Source organism: Haematobia irritans, chromosome 3 (assembly GCF_050003625.1).
Source record: "Haematobia irritans isolate KBUSLIRL chromosome 3, ASM5000362v1, whole genome shotgun sequence".
In the NCBI taxonomy this organism is placed as follows: Eukaryota; Metazoa; Arthropoda; class Insecta; order Diptera; family Muscidae; genus Haematobia; species Haematobia irritans.
Window position 1 is genome coordinate 76,980,272 of NC_134399.1, and position 16,044 is coordinate 76,996,315.

At 31.9% G+C, this 16,044-nt stretch overlaps 1 protein-coding gene across 1 annotated transcript in view; it reads right to left on the bottom strand.

Moving 5' to 3' along the window:
- The window catches only part of LOC142228560 (uncharacterized), a 126,719-nt gene that overhangs the window by 64,385 nt on the left and 46,290 nt on the right, over positions 1-16,044 (bottom strand). Inside the window, exon 3 of the mRNA XM_075299017.1 lies at positions 11,119-11,210. The gene's annotated coding sequence lies outside the window, so the exon portion shown is untranslated. The remainder of the gene's footprint in view (positions 1-11,118; positions 11,211-16,044) is intronic.

Genomic DNA, 16,044 nt, shown 5'->3' on the forward strand with positions numbered 1-16,044 from the left:
AAGTGAAATCACTCAATTATAAGGACAATACGACTTCATTGAAAAGTTTGTCGACTTTTGGACAAGGAAAAAACTTTTTATTAGAGAAATGTGTCTTCTATGCTAAGCAAAATTTGCATTCGTATTTTAAAGACATGAAATCTTTGACCTCACGACAATATTTTTTTCAGTGTACTCCAGGACTTTTAAGTCTCTACATATTATTTGCACTTAAAACCAGAAAGACTCTTTATCACAATCATGGGAAAATTTTACTTAAATATACATCGCATAATTTCATTCATTATACCCACCACCATAGAATGGTGACGGGAGTATAATAAGTTTGAGATTCCGTTTGTAACACATTGAAATATCGATTTCCGACTATATAAAGTATATATATTCTTGATCAGGGAGAAATTCTAAGACGATATTACCATGTCCGTCTGTCTGCAGTCTTCAATAATGAAGCAATCGTTCGGAAATTTTGCACAAACTCGTCAGGTCAAGTTCGCAGATGGGCTATATCGGTCCAGGTGTTGATATAGTTCCCATATAAACCAGCTTCTAGAAACCGTAGTTTTCATCCAATTTGCGTGAAATTGGAAATCTAGAGGTATATTAGGACCATAAATAGGTATGCCGATAATGGTGAGTATCGATCCATGTTTTGATAAAGCCCCCATATAGACCGATCTCCAGATTTTACTTGTTGGGCTTATAGAACCGTAGTTCGTAGTGTTTTTGTATATTCCTCATATAGACCGATCTCCCGATTTTACTTCTTGGGCTAATAGAAACCGGAGTTTTTATCAAATTTTCATGAAATTTGAAATATAGAAGTATTTAAGGACCATTAAGGACCCCCATATAAATCGTAATTGTTGTCCAATTGGCCTGAAATTGAAAATCTGGAGGTTTTGTCTGAAATTGGAAATCTAGATGTATTTTAGAACCATACACTGAAAAAAATATCTACGTAATATTAAAGATTACGCAACTTAAATTTTAGTATGCAAAATTTACAAAATATTAAGGACAAATTTCTTTAAAATAATGAAATTTTAATCAAATGTTTATAATCTTTGCTTCAAAATTTTTTTAAAATTTAGGACACAAATTTTGTAAATTGGCGTCCCTCCGTTAGAGTCGCATTTCTAAGGCTAATTTTCCTTAAAGTAAAGAAACACATTTTTGATTTAAAGAAATTGTCCTTAAATTAACTGAAATATTGAAATTTTAGTTTTGAGATAAAAACGCATCAAATATCCTAATTTTAATTTTATTGTCCTAGATTTAAAGCCCGATAGGTCTCTAAAAAATGTCTTTAATTTAAAGAAGCCGCATTTTTGGCTGGGAATCAATACCAAAATTCCTAAGGGAAGGTCAAAATCTTTGGATGCAAGTTAACTTTTTTCATAGTGTAAAGGGGTGCGCCGAAAGCTATTAGTATCGGTCCGTGTTTTAGTATAGCCCCCATAAGACCGATCTCCCGATTTAACTCCTTGCACACTTACAAGATATGTAAGTGTGCAAACTCAAAAAAAAAAAAATGGTGCTTACACTAAAAAAAAATATTGTCGTGAGGTCAAAGATTTCATATCTTTAAAATACGAATGCAAATTTTGCTTAGAATAGAAGACGTATTTCTCTGATATAAAGTTTTTTTCCTTGTCCAAAAGTCGATAAACTTTTCAGTGAAGTCGTTTTGTCATTATAATTAAGTGATTTCACTTAAAAATGGGTATCATAACATGAAAGAAAAAATGTTTGTGCTAAGGTCAACTTGACTTTAATAATTCAGAAAAATTCTTTAAATTTAATGAAATTGTCTTTAAATTTGTTGTCTTTTTGATATTGACTACAAAGCAAAAAATCGTTCAAATATAGGACATGTTTTTCAACACTTTATTTTTAAGACGCATTTTACTTGGAACATAGCATAATTTCTCGTGGAAGTCGAGTCTTAATTTGGAAAATAAAGTTGTCATTAAATCGTTTTTAAAGGCCTTTGATAGCATATGAAGCATATGAAATAACAAGCTGAAAAAGTGAAAAATTAAAATTTGCTGTCTAGAAGCAAGTACACAAAACCCAAATTTAAAAGAGAATTGGGTCTTACAAGTATCCTTACTTGTATTCTCCGCTTCTTTGGCTCGGAATCAATACCAAAATTTTTAAAGTAAAGACAAAATCTTTGGAACAGGGCATGCTTTTTTTCAGTGTATGAATCCAGAATCTGATATAGTCTTCATAGGTAACATCCTTAAATTTATCTTCGGGAAATGTTGAACTGCTCTTCTTGGTAGAATATCTGTCATCAAACCCACCGAAATTCCAAAGGAAAGTATAATATTTGATTCATGGCGGTGGGTATTTAAAATTCGGCCCAACCGAACTTACTGCTGTATATACTTGATTTCATATATTGACAGTGCTTGCAAATCTTTAGCGATTACTTTTACCATGAAATCCAATTTTGAAATCTTCCAATGGTTTTTGAATAAGCAACTTGACAACTTCTATGAAAAACTAGGTTTGATATCCCAGCTAAAATTCGCATGAGATGTTGTCACCAAATCACCGGTTGGATGTTTGGTATCCGTGTGATTCACTAAATTCAAAACGAATCGCTTCTTCCAAATGGTAATTGCAACTGAGGTGAAGACATATTTAGCTTCTTGTGTCATGTCGTTTTACCACTTAATACGATTTTCCAAAACTTTAAATAATACTTTCCAACACTACAATAAAGTTCATTAGAAATTTCTTATTTTATAATATTACGAAAAGAGTTTTTCAAGTACTCAATAGAATAGGATCACTACTCCAAGGCTTTTAAGCCTCTTCATATTTTTTAACTTAAAACCAGAAAGACGCTTTATCACAATTATGGGGAAATTTTACTTGAATATACATCGAATGATTCCATTAATTTTCACTTTTCTTTTCCCATATTCATAATCGTTTTTATTGATGATAGCAAATATTCACTTCATTTGATACAAAAACGATTAGTAATGAGATAAAGCTACACCCACTTACACATAATCAAAAAATTGCCTCACTCTCTCGCTCTCTCTCATCACTTGTGTGGAGTGGCCCATTTATGTATATGTGTTTTTTTATGGCATAAAGTGAACATCATCTTTTGGTTAATGCTCATCTGCATATCTGTCAATGTATCTGTGTACATGTACCGTATTATAGCATCTATGCTTGGATTGGATTCCAACATGTATTTAAATTTTTCCCCGTATCGTGTAATCCCTTTGTTAAGAATGGTGAAGGAGAATGCTTGTATGATGGGATGCTTGCTGCCTTAAATGAATTTGCTGGTAACTTCGTTTCATTCCGAATTCATGATCCTTAGCTCTGCTACTAGGGAAATCTTCTCCTAGCCGTAGAATACATGAAACGATTACTACCACCCAAAAAAAAATGTTGTTGTATAAACTATTATGGGTTAAATGAAGCGTTTGCTTATTGTGATAACGCGAACAATGTTGCAGCAACCATATCATCAGTTGAGCAAGCAACACAGTTCAGCAATGACAACAATGACTAGTAAGTAAGTAAGTCTATGGTAGCAGCAAGAGTGAGCAGGCACAACATCATGGTAAACATAATTTCTCTTGTAATGCTAATGATATCAAGATGACAGCGTCATTTACCAACATAACGATGGGTAGTAAGGTCGCTGGCTTGGTGGTCCTATGTCATACACCCAAAGAAAAATTATCATGAATATGTCTATAGAGCTAGACCCTATAGTTGGGTAGGGTGAGACGTATAGAAATGCAGAACTTTGGGATGCCAATTGTCTTTTTAAAGAATTGTGTCTTTTTCTAGGATTGTCTGAATGTATGAATTTTTTCTACATTCGATAATCTGGGTTACTCATCTGATCTAACGATTTCTAGTAGTAGTTTTTTACGAAACTTAAAGATGCCACTTTTAATTACAAATAACTCTGATTATGCCACTTTTATATCCACTACCATAGAATGATCATGCCATTGGGTTCCAAATCGGGATATTACGGCTCGGGGCCACGGTTGCCTCAGTTGGTAGAATTCTATCAAAAATTTTAGATTTTTTTACTATTTGGTAGAATTCTTAGTATTTTGGTAGATAATGCTAAATGTTCCTCTCCAATTGTAAAATTTCTTACTGAGATAAAATTTTTACAAAATTTTCTATACAGATAAAATTTTGACAAAATTTTTTTTATAGAGATAAAATTTTGACAAAATTTTCTATTGAGATAAAATTTTGACAATTTTTTTATAGATATATAATTTTGACAAAATTTTTTATAGAGATAAAATTTTGACAAAATTTTCTATAGATATTAAATTGTGATAAAAATTTGACCAAATTTTTAATAGAAATAAAATTTTGACGAAATTTTCTTCACAAAAAATATTTTGACAAATTTTTCTTCACAACAAAAATTTTGACAAAGTTTCCTATAGAAACTAAATTTTGACAAAATTTCCTATAGAGATAAAAATTTGACAAAATCTTCTATAGAGATAAAATTTTGACAAAATTTTCTACAGAGATAAAATTTTGACAAAATCTTCTATAGAGGTAAAATTTTGCCAAAAATTTTGCATAGAGATACAATTTTGAAAATAATTTCTATAAAGATAAAATTTTTGACAAAATTTTCTATAGAGATAAAATTTTGATACAAATTTGACCAAATTTTCAATAGAAATAAAATTTTGACGAAATTTTCTTCACAAATAAAATTTTGACAAATTTTTCTTCACAAATAAAACTTTGACAAAATTTCCTATAGAAATTTAATTTTGACAAAATTTTCTATAGAGATAAAAATTTGACAAAATCTTCCATGGAGATAAAATGTTTTCTATAGAGATAACATTTTGACAAACTGTTCTATAGAGGTAAAATTTTGCCAAAATTTTGTATAGAGATAAAATTTTGAAAATAATTTCTATAAAGATAAAATTTTGACAAAATTTTCTATCGAGATAAAATTTTGATACAAATTTGACCAAATTTCTATAGAAATAAAATTTTGGCAAAATTTTCTTAACAAATAAAATTTTGACAAATTTTTTCGTCACAAATAAAATTTTGATAAAATTTCCGAAAGAAATTAAATTTTGACAAAATTTCCTATAGAGATAAAAATTGGAAAAAAAACTTCTATAGAGACAAAATTTTGAAAAAATTTTCTATAGAGATAAAATTTTGACAAAATCTTCTATAGAGGTAAAATTTTGCCATAATTTTGTATAGAGATAAAATTTTGAAAATAATTTATATAAAGATAAAATTTTGACAAAATTTTCTATAGAGATAAAATTTTGATACAAATTTGACCAAATTTCTATAGAAATAAAATTTTGACGAAATTTTCTTCACAAATAAAATTTTGATAAATGTTTTCGTCACAAAAAAAAAAAAATTGAAAAAATTTCCTATAGAAATAAAATTTTGACAAAATTTCTTATAGAAATTAAATTTTGACAAAATTTTCTAACGAAAGAAAATTTTGACAAAACATTCCATAGAGATAAAATTTTGACAAAACTTTCAATAGAGATAAAATTTTGACAAAATTTTCTATATAGATAACATTTTGACAATATTTTCTATAGAGATAAAATTTTGACAAGAACTTTTATAGAAATAAAATTTTGGCAAAATATTTAATAGAAATAAAATTTTGACAAAATTTTCTATAGAGATAAAATTTTGACAAAATTTTCTATAGAGAATTTTTTCGTCACAAATAAAATTTTGACAAAATTTCCTATAGAAATTAAATTTTGACAAAATTTTCTAACGAAAGAAAATTTTGACAATACATTCCATAGAGATAAAATTTTGACAAAACTTTCTATAGAGATAAAATTTTGACAAAATTTTCTATAGAGATAACATTTTGACAATATTTTCTATAGAGATAAAATTTTGACAAAATTTTCTATAGAGATAAAATTTTGACAAAATTTTATATAGGGATAAAATTTTGACAAAATTTTCTATAGGAATAATATTTTGACAAAAAATTTTATAGATATAAAATTTTGACAAAATACTTAATAGAAAAAAAAATTTGACAAAATTTTCTATAGAGATAAAATTTTGACATAAATTTCTATAGAGATAAAATTTTGACAAATTTTTCTATAGAGATAAAATTTTAACAAATCTTTCTATAGAAATACAATTTTGACAAAATTTTCAATAGGAATACAATTTTGACAAAATATTTAATAGAAATAAAATTGTAAACACAATTTTCTATAGAAAAAAAACTTTTGTTAAAATTTTCTTTAGAAATAATTTTTGTTTTTCAAAATTTTATTTCTATAGAAAATGTTGTTAAAACTTTAATTTCTAGAGAGATTTTTGAGATTGTGGAGATTTTTTCGAAATAAATTTTTCGGCAGTCAAAATTGACAGATCTGTCTCTCTCTCTCTTTCTAGGGAATTCGTTCTAGTCCTACGAATTCGATCCAAAAAAAATATTTTACTTTTAGCCAGTAAATGCAACCTAGAACCATCCCCAACACAAATCAACCAAATTATTTCTCTGGGTGTATGCTAAAGATGGTTTAGTGGTTTACTAACATTCCCTCCATATGCGATGAAGTGACTGTTTTGCCACTAACGAGAGCAAATGTTGCATGCCAAATAGTATGGGAGGGCGGCGCCGCACAGAGGGTTGAAATCCATCAAAACTGGCGATTAATTCAAAAGATGAACTTTAACTTTAATAACCGTATTTGGTACCGGGTGAAAGAAGATAAAATTCTACATCACTACTTGCCAAAATAAAAGTTCTTAGTCGTTTACTTTATTTGCAGTGTGTCTTCAAAGTTCAATAATTATTACTATTTTTGCGCGCATTGGTTAAAAGTGAAAATTTGCATATTTCCAGTTATAATTTTTTTAATTAAGACTTCTAAAAGTGAAAATTTTATAATGGAGCCGTCTACTTCAGGTATTTGAGCATATGATAAATATTTGTTTGTTTAGATAAATGTTTTGGAAATATTGAAAAAAAATATTAGGAAATTGCTCCAAAAATGAGGTATTTTTGATGTTTGTATTGGATTTCAACTGAATTATCGGTGAAACTTAGTAAAACTGCTTATATTTTCTTAAAATATGAAGTTTCAGCTTATAAATTCCAAAAAAACTTTTTGCCTTTTTGTTGCATTTTTTGACTTATTAAAGAATTTGTAAAATAACTCCAGTCGCTAAAAATATATATGAAAAAATAAAACAAAAAATCACTTTGACCTTATTACCTTTTGTCTTTATATTCCGTTTAGTATTTGTTATTGTAGCTACTGAGTGTGCAGTTTATTAGAGATGGGTACGTGAGTAATTTTAAATCACGCGCACTCACGAAAAAAAAAATTAATTAATTAATTCCAAATTACTTACAAAGCTTCGTAAGTTAACTGAAGAATATCAGGAAGCCAGAAATAAGGACTTCAAAAGCTATAGGGAGCACTTTCCCGTAAATTCAGTCGGGAAAATACAATAGAAGACGTCTTTAATAGATTTCTTCTAAGTTCAGATCCATTTATTTCGAGCAAGAGAAAGAGTTGCAAAATGAAAATGCAGCAAATGCCTTAGACTGCATTGGAGTTACTTATTCTTACCCAAAACGAAAATGATAATGGTGACGAAGATGATGAAGATAATGAAGATGAAGATTATGTTAACGAATTGTATGATGATTAAGAAGAAAATTATTATTATTAAGTAAATTAATTTTATAATGGTTGTGAAGTAAATGATGATTATGAATACTTCTAAAATTAATGAAATGAAGTAAATAAAAAAACCGTACAATTATATTTTTTTTACTTATTTTTTTCCTTTAATGGTTGTTTGTTTTATTTTCATACTATGTTTTTTATGAATATTGTTCAATAAGATATAATAATATTTTCTAATGTAATTTTTTTTTAAATATGTGGAATTACGGAACTTGAAGAAAAAAAATCGGATTTTAATTTAAAATTTTGGGTATATAAATACAGATTAAATATTTATTAATTTTTATTTTTTAAGAACATTTTTTTTCTAAAAGCACATTAAGTATACTCTAATTTTCAATTGCATTTCCTAATTTATCGCTTTTCTTTGAAAAGTTACAGCGAAAATTGTGATATAAGACCACTTTTTCCAAAATACAAAAAAGGCTATAAAAGATTAAAACAACAATTTTTAAAATTTTTGTTGTTGTTTCTAGTTATGCCTTTTTATGTATTTATGAATATCCATCAATAAAAAATAACAATATTTTAAAATTACGGCTTTCCTGAATTAATCGCCACTTTGCCTACCGCTCAACCCACTGTGCGCCGGTGTTGGAGCTAAAACTGAAAAATAAACGGAATGAGAATAGAATGCTATAAAATGAATCGATCGGTTTTACACACATAAACGATTTTTGTTTGCTGTAGCATCAAAGACATTCAAGTTTTCATTGCTAATGGAAGATACTTTACCACTTCTCCTACTTACTTGCTGTATAAAGTGCAATGACTTGTAACAAAAATTGGGAACAACAAGAATGGCAAGGGGATTACAATGAATGTTGATAGTAGAAATTTGTCTATAATCTCCCCACCTAGAATTATGCACATATGTAAAATGTGATAGGCATTGCAACAATAAGGGCCTTATTACTAATGTAGGTTAATTTGTACTTAAAGCCAAACTACGAATTCAGCGATATATGAAGAAGGGGGGTTTCTCGAAGGAGTAGATCTATGGGCACTTTATCTGTGCAATGTTGTGATAAACAATATTTAGCTCTTCTTAGTATAAGGTTTTTATATACGTTTTCAGAAGGATTTGACATACGATAAATATTTGTGTTGCGTACAGCCTACAAAATGGAATTAAATCGTGAACATTTTCGTGCTAAAGTTTTTCACAACTTTCGACGTGGATTAACTCAACTCGTCAAGGACCAGTGTTTATCGACGGTATGGTTAATTCAACCACGGTCGTAATTCACTCCATGACGAATTTCGTGAAGGTTATCCAAAATCAGTTGTTGTTCCAGAAACCACTGACGCTGTGCGCCAACTGATCTTCCAAGATCGTCATGTGACCTATCGTGAGATTGAGTCAACCTTAGGCAGTAGTGGGACCAGCAAACATTGAATATTGCATTGAACAGTTGACAGTAAAAAAAAATTGTTCGAGTTGTCAATCGATTTAAAAAAAGGCTCGTGTCGATTGGTCGAAAGAAATGCTCCAAAAATAGGATCTCGGTGATTCGAAACAGGTCTATGACATCGTGACAGGTGATGACTCGTGCCCCTCTAGGGCACCAATGCTTTCAGAAAGTTTTATTGACTTTAATAATGAACCAAAAAATGGAAAACTGAAGAAGATTTACTAAATTCGTATTTGCCATTGTGGTGCAAGGGTTAGCATGCCCGCCTTGCATACACAAGGTCGTGGGTTCGATTCCTACTACGACCGAACACCAAAAAGTTTTTCAGCTGTGGATCATCCCACCTCAGTAATGCTGGTGACATTTCTGAGGGTTTCAAAGCTTCTCTAAGTGGTTTCACTGCAATGTTGAACGCCGTTCGGACTCGGCTATAAAAAGGAGGTCCCTTGTCACTGAGCTTAACATCGGGCAGTACTCAGTGATAAGAGAGAAGTTCACCAATGTGGTATCACAATGGACTGAATAGTCTAAGTGAGCCTGATACATCGGGCTGCCACCTAACCTAACCGAACCTATGGTTGAGTGGGCGCACTTGAGGTCAGCGCATCAAGATCTCTGTACACTGAAAGAAAAGTTTTCTTTTCCGAGGAACGAAATTTTAGACAAACAAAATTTTCTGTTGACGCTAAAATTTTTTCATGTAAAGCAAATCAAAAAGATTTAGGACAATCGTTGCATCACATGGCATAAATTCGAGTTTATTTGTTCCTAAAGTAACCCTTTATTCGATTGTCTAAAATTTCGTTCCGGAGGAAAGCATTTTTTCTTTGAGTGTATCTATGGTTTACCTTTATGTTAGAGTAAGAATGTTTTATATTGTGATTCCCCTTTTCAATGTTAGTGTTCTAGATTTGCGGGTTGAGTCCCCATAACCAATGAGATAGCCGCAGTTAGCTGCACTCAGAAAAGGAATATGATCACCCCAAATATGTTTCTAGAGCAAAATGTTAGTTTTGGGCGCTGAACATGTAACATGGTTGTCGCAACCATGTTATTTTTCAAAAATTATGTATCTGATTTCAGCAACCATGTATATGTTTGCCGAGAACACAACATTTTTACTACAAAAAGGTTCCATGTTCACCGCCCAAAAATAACACTTTGCTCTTGAAATATGTTTGGGGAGATCATATTCCTTCTCTGCGTGTGTATGGTGATATCAAAAACGCCATTATAGATGCTCATTACATTTGTGGAATTTTGATCTGCAATTCTTTCCTTCAAGCTAAGAAATTTCCTTTACCAAGTGAAACTAAAATAAAAAATAATTATGTTTTATAATTTTTCTTGAATTTGTTGACAAATATTTACTTAGTTTTGTGATATCAGTGTGATAACTAAGTTTTTTCACTTGTTAAAGAAAATTTTGTAGTTGGAAGGAAAAACTTGGAGTTCAAAATTGCAAGAATGTCTTTAGTGACATATGAAGTTCATGATGGACGCATTTTTGGTATTTTGTCGGTTTTAGTTAATTTAACTAACGTACCCAAAAAATTATTAGAGTAAAGAAAACTTTCTCCAAACCTAATAATTTCATGAACTAAAATAAAGTTAAATTGGCTTTAGTGAAATAGAGAGTTCACTTTTTTTTGAGTGTATGTTTTGAGTGCAGTATAAAAGAAATTAACTAAAAAGTGCATAAAATTGCAAAAGGGTCGCACAACAATGAAAAAGTATGGCTGTTGCAAAAAAGTTTCAATGCTTGAAAAAAGTGGCAACAGATTTCTCATGAACAGTCAATTTCTGCTCGTTAGCTGTTGAGCTTCTTCAAACAAAAGCAAAAATTAAAGTTCGAAATTAATTTTTTTTGGTCTTAATGCCTTAATGTCTACCAATTGGTAGCGATTTAAATTTAATTTATTTATTAAATGTACACTTACAAAGATTTCGTCTGCAGCATATCACAATATTAACCAATAGGGTCAGACCAGATCATTCTAGTTGGAAATCCGTTGGAATATTTTTCATTAGCCTGAAATGAATAAAGAATTTACATTAATTTACGAAAATAGTATTAATTATTAATGAGAAATAAATATTATATTATAAAATCATGATAAGAAAAATCTAATGATGGGTGATGAAAAAAAATTGAAAAAAAATTTGCTATTAAAAAATATTTATTTTTGGTTTACACCCAAAGAAATATACTTTCCTTTGGAACAAAATTTTAGGCAATCGAAATTCCTCTTTGTTATTAAATATTTCTTTAAGAAACCAAATGTATGACGTGCGACGTAAGGATTGTCTTTAATCCGTATTATTTGCTTTAAAGAAAATTCTTTAGCGTTTGTCAACATGATCAGCGGTAATGAAAGCAGAGTCGGTGATTGCCCTTTCTAAGGCCTTGTACTACTATAGCCTTAAAACGATATCCATTGCTTACGAGCTATATAGTATGCTATCGTTTTGTCGGTGTCCTTATATGTAGATTATTTTTGTTATAAATCATTAATTTTTCATATGAAACTCTAAGGATACACCATGAACACAACAGAGCTTTACAAAATAACACTTGGGGGTCGGTGGAGTAGGTGGAGGTGGTGATGGCAAGCACAAAAGACGAACAACAATCCCTATGCATATTATTCACAAATCATAAATTATGATTTTATATCGAAAGTGGAGGGAAATGAAGTGGCAAAAAAGGCACACAAGAAAAATAGCTAAGTTTGTCACGCTATCACGGGAGTATGATTGAGTATAAAATATTTCTCTTTTTCATATATGATCTGACATGGGATTAGGGCATAGGGGATTTTCACATGAAGTATGAATTTTGTTTGATAAGTTTTTGGAGTCCCTGTCACACAATAGCAACAGCAATATCATTTTGAGATTTTCAGATGAAAGAGCACATTTGCATCAAGATGCTTTAAATATCTGGAGGATTTTCGTTAACATGATAGGGAGCTAATAATCGCTCTAATTGAATTGACATGCATTCGAATATCCCAGAATATCACAATGACAAAGATACACGGGGTTTGAAAAGTGAGATAGTTTTTTTTCAAGAAAAAGCAGCGGAGTAACTTTAGTAAGAAAGAAGCCCATAGGTTAGGTTAGGTGGCAGCCCGATGTATCAGGCTCACTTAGACTATTCAGTCCATTGTGATACCACAGTGGTGAACTTCTCTCTTATCACTGAGTGCTGTCCGATTCCATGTTAAGCTCAATGACAAGGGACCTCCCATCCAAAACCTCGATTGGGATAGGGTTTCAGTTCTGGCGATGAACTCAATAATTTTCGTCAACAAACATTAAATCTCTTGAGAAGACGCCTGTGCAATACGTTCTTCACATAGGCCAGATAGGTAAAAATTAAATGTGTTTGGCGCATACTGTGAATCCTCTGAAAAGTGGACACTCACGGCCTCGGTCAACATTTTGTCCATATTTGATAGATGTTTTTGTTTACATATGTTAGATCAAAGCTTGTAAACTATAAAATGCACTGTTCTCGTAATAAATCTGTCAGCGATTTAGAAATGATATCACCCTGAAGATGGTTACAATACATGTCAACCACACTGTAAATTCAATGGCATGCCAATTGAAAAAATGTTGTCTAATGCATTATGCAATCAAAATGCATGACCATTCTAAGAAATTTTGGGTAATTATCGTTATTTCTATGTTGTTATACCCTCCACCATAGGATGGGGGTATACTAACTTTGTCATTCCGTTTGTAACACATCGAAATATTGCTCTAAACCCCATAAAGTATATATATTCTGGGTCGTGAGGAAATTCTGAGTCGATTTGAGCATGTCCGTCCGTCCGTCCGCCTGTTGAAATCACACTAACTTCCGAACGAAACAAGCTATCAACTTGAAACTTGCCATAGGTAGTTGTTATTGATGTAGGTCGAATGGTATTGCACATGGGCCATATCGATCCACTTTTACGTATAGCCCCCATGTAAACGGACCCCCAAATTTGGCTTGCAGACCCTCTAAGAGAAGCAAATTTCATCCGATCCTGTTAAAATTTGGTATGTGGTGTTAGTATATGGTCTATAACAACCTTGCAAAAATTGGTCCATATCGGTCCATAATTATATATAGCCTCCATATAAACCGATCCCCAGATTTGACCTCCGGAGCCTCTTAGAGGAGCAAAATTCATCCGATGCGGTTGAAATTTTTTACGTGGTGTTAGTATATGGTCTCTAACAACCATGCACAAATTGCTTCATATCGGTCCATACATAAAGGGTGATTTGTTAAGAGCTTGATAACTTTTTTAAAAAAAAAAACGCATAAAATTTGCAAAATCTCATCGGTTCTTTATTTGAAACGTTAGATTGGTCCATGACATTTACTTTTTGAAGATAATTTCATTTAAATGTTGACCGCGGCTGCGTCTTAGGTGGTCCATTCGGAAAGTCCAATTTTGGGCAACTTTTTCGAGCATTTCGGCCGGAATAGCCCGAATTTCTTCGGAAATGTTGTCTTCCAAAGCTGGAATAGTTGCTGGCTTATTTCTGTAGACTTTAGACTTGACGTAGCCCCACAAAAACTAGTCTAAAGGCGTCAAATCGCATGATCTTGGTGGCCAACTTACCGGTCCATTTCTTGAGATGAATTGTTCTCCGAAGTTTTCCCTCAAAATGGCCATAGAATCGCGAGCTGTGTGGCATGTAGCGCCATCTTGTTGAAACCACATGTCAACCAAGTTCAGTTCTTCCATTTTTGGCAACAAAAACTTTGTTAGCATCGAACGATAGCGATCGCCATTCACCGTAACGTTGCGTCCAACAGCATCTTTGAAAAAATACGGTCCAATGATTCCACCAGCGTACAAACCACACCAAACAGTGCATTTTTCGGGATGCATGGGCAGTTCTTGAACGGCTTCTGGTTGCTCTTCACTCCAAATGCGGCAATTTTGCTTATTTACGTAGCCATTCAACCAGAAATGAGCCTCATCGCTGAACAAAATTTGTCGATAAAAAAGCGGATTTTCTGCCAACTTTTCTAGGGCCCATTCACTGAAAATTCGACGTTGTGGCATATCGTTCGTCTATTCATGATGAAATGTCAAAGCATACTGAGCATCTTTCTCTTTGACACCATGTCTGAAATCCCACGTGATCTGTCAAATACTAATGCATGAAAATCCTAACCTCAAAAGAATCACCCTTTATATATAGCCCCCATATAAATCAATTCCCAGATTTGACTTCCAGAACCTCTTGGAGGAGCAAAATTTATCCGATTCGGTTGAAAGTTGGTACATCGCGCTAGTATATGGCCGCTAACAGCCATGCAAAACTTGGTCCATATCGGTCTATAGTTATATATAGCCAATGGCCAATCACACAAAACTTGGTCCATATCGCCAAAACTAATCTACCAAAATTTTATTTCTATAGAAAATTTTGTCAAAATTGTATTACTATAGAAAGTTTTGTCAAAATTTTATTTCTGTAATTTTGTCAAAATTTTATTTCTATAGAAAATTTTGTCAAAATGTTATTTCTATAGAAAATTTTGTCAAAATTTTATTTCTATAGAAAATTTAGTCAAAAAAAAAATTGGTCCATATCGCCAAAACTAATCTACCAAAATTTTATTTCTATAGAAAATTTTGTCAAAATTTTATTACTATAGAAAGTTTTGTCAAAATTTTATTTCTGTAATTTTGTCAAAATTTTATTTCTATAGAAAATTTTGTCAAAATGTTATTTCTATAGAAAATTTTGTCAAAATTTTATTTCTATAGAAAATTTAGTCAACATTTTATTTCTATAGAAAATTTTGTCGAACTGAATTATATACGTATTTAATCGGCCTTTTTTTATACCCTCCACCATAGGAGGGGGTAAATTAACTTTGTCATTCCGTTTGTAACATATCGAAATGTTGCTCTAAGACCCCATAAAGTATATATTCTGTGTCGTGGTGAAATTCTGAGTCGATTTGAGCATGTCCGTCCGTCCATCCGTCTGTTCAAATCACGCTAACTTCCGAACGAAACAAGCTATCGACTTGAAACTTGCCACAAGTAGTTGTTATTGATGTAAGTCGGATGGTATTGCAAAGGGGCCATATCGGTCCACTTTTACGTGTAGCCCCCATATAAACGGACCAAATTTGGCTTGCGATTGCTCTAAGAGAAGTAAATTTCATCCGATCCGGTTGAAATTTGGTACATTGGTACAAATTTGTCCACATCGGTCCATAATTATATATAGCCCCCATATAAACCGATCCCCCGATTTGGCTTGCGGAGCCTCTAAGAGAAGCAAATTTCATCCGATCCGGTTGAAATTTGGTACATGATGTTAGTATATGGTCTCTAATGACCATGCAAAAATTGGTCCACATCGGTCCATAATTATATATAGCCCCCATATAAACCGATCACCAGATTTGACCTCCGGAGCCTCTTGGAAAACCAAAATTCATCTGGTTCAGTTGAAATTTGGTACGTGGTGTTAGTATATGGCCTCAAACACCCATGCAAAAATTGGTCGAAATCGGTCAATAATTATATATAGGTCCCATATAAACCGATCCCCAGATTTGACTTCCGGAGCCCCTTGGAAGAGCAAAATTCATCCGATTCGATTGAAATTTGGTACGTGATGTTAATATATGATATCCAACAACCATGCAGGAATTGGTTCATATCAGTCCATAATTATATATAGCCCCCATATAAACCGATCCCCAGATTTGACCTCCGGTGCCTTTTGGAGAAGCACATTTCATTCGATCTGATTGAAATTTGGTACGTGATGGTAGTATATGATATTTAACAGCCATGCCAAAAGTGGTCCATATCAGTACATAATCA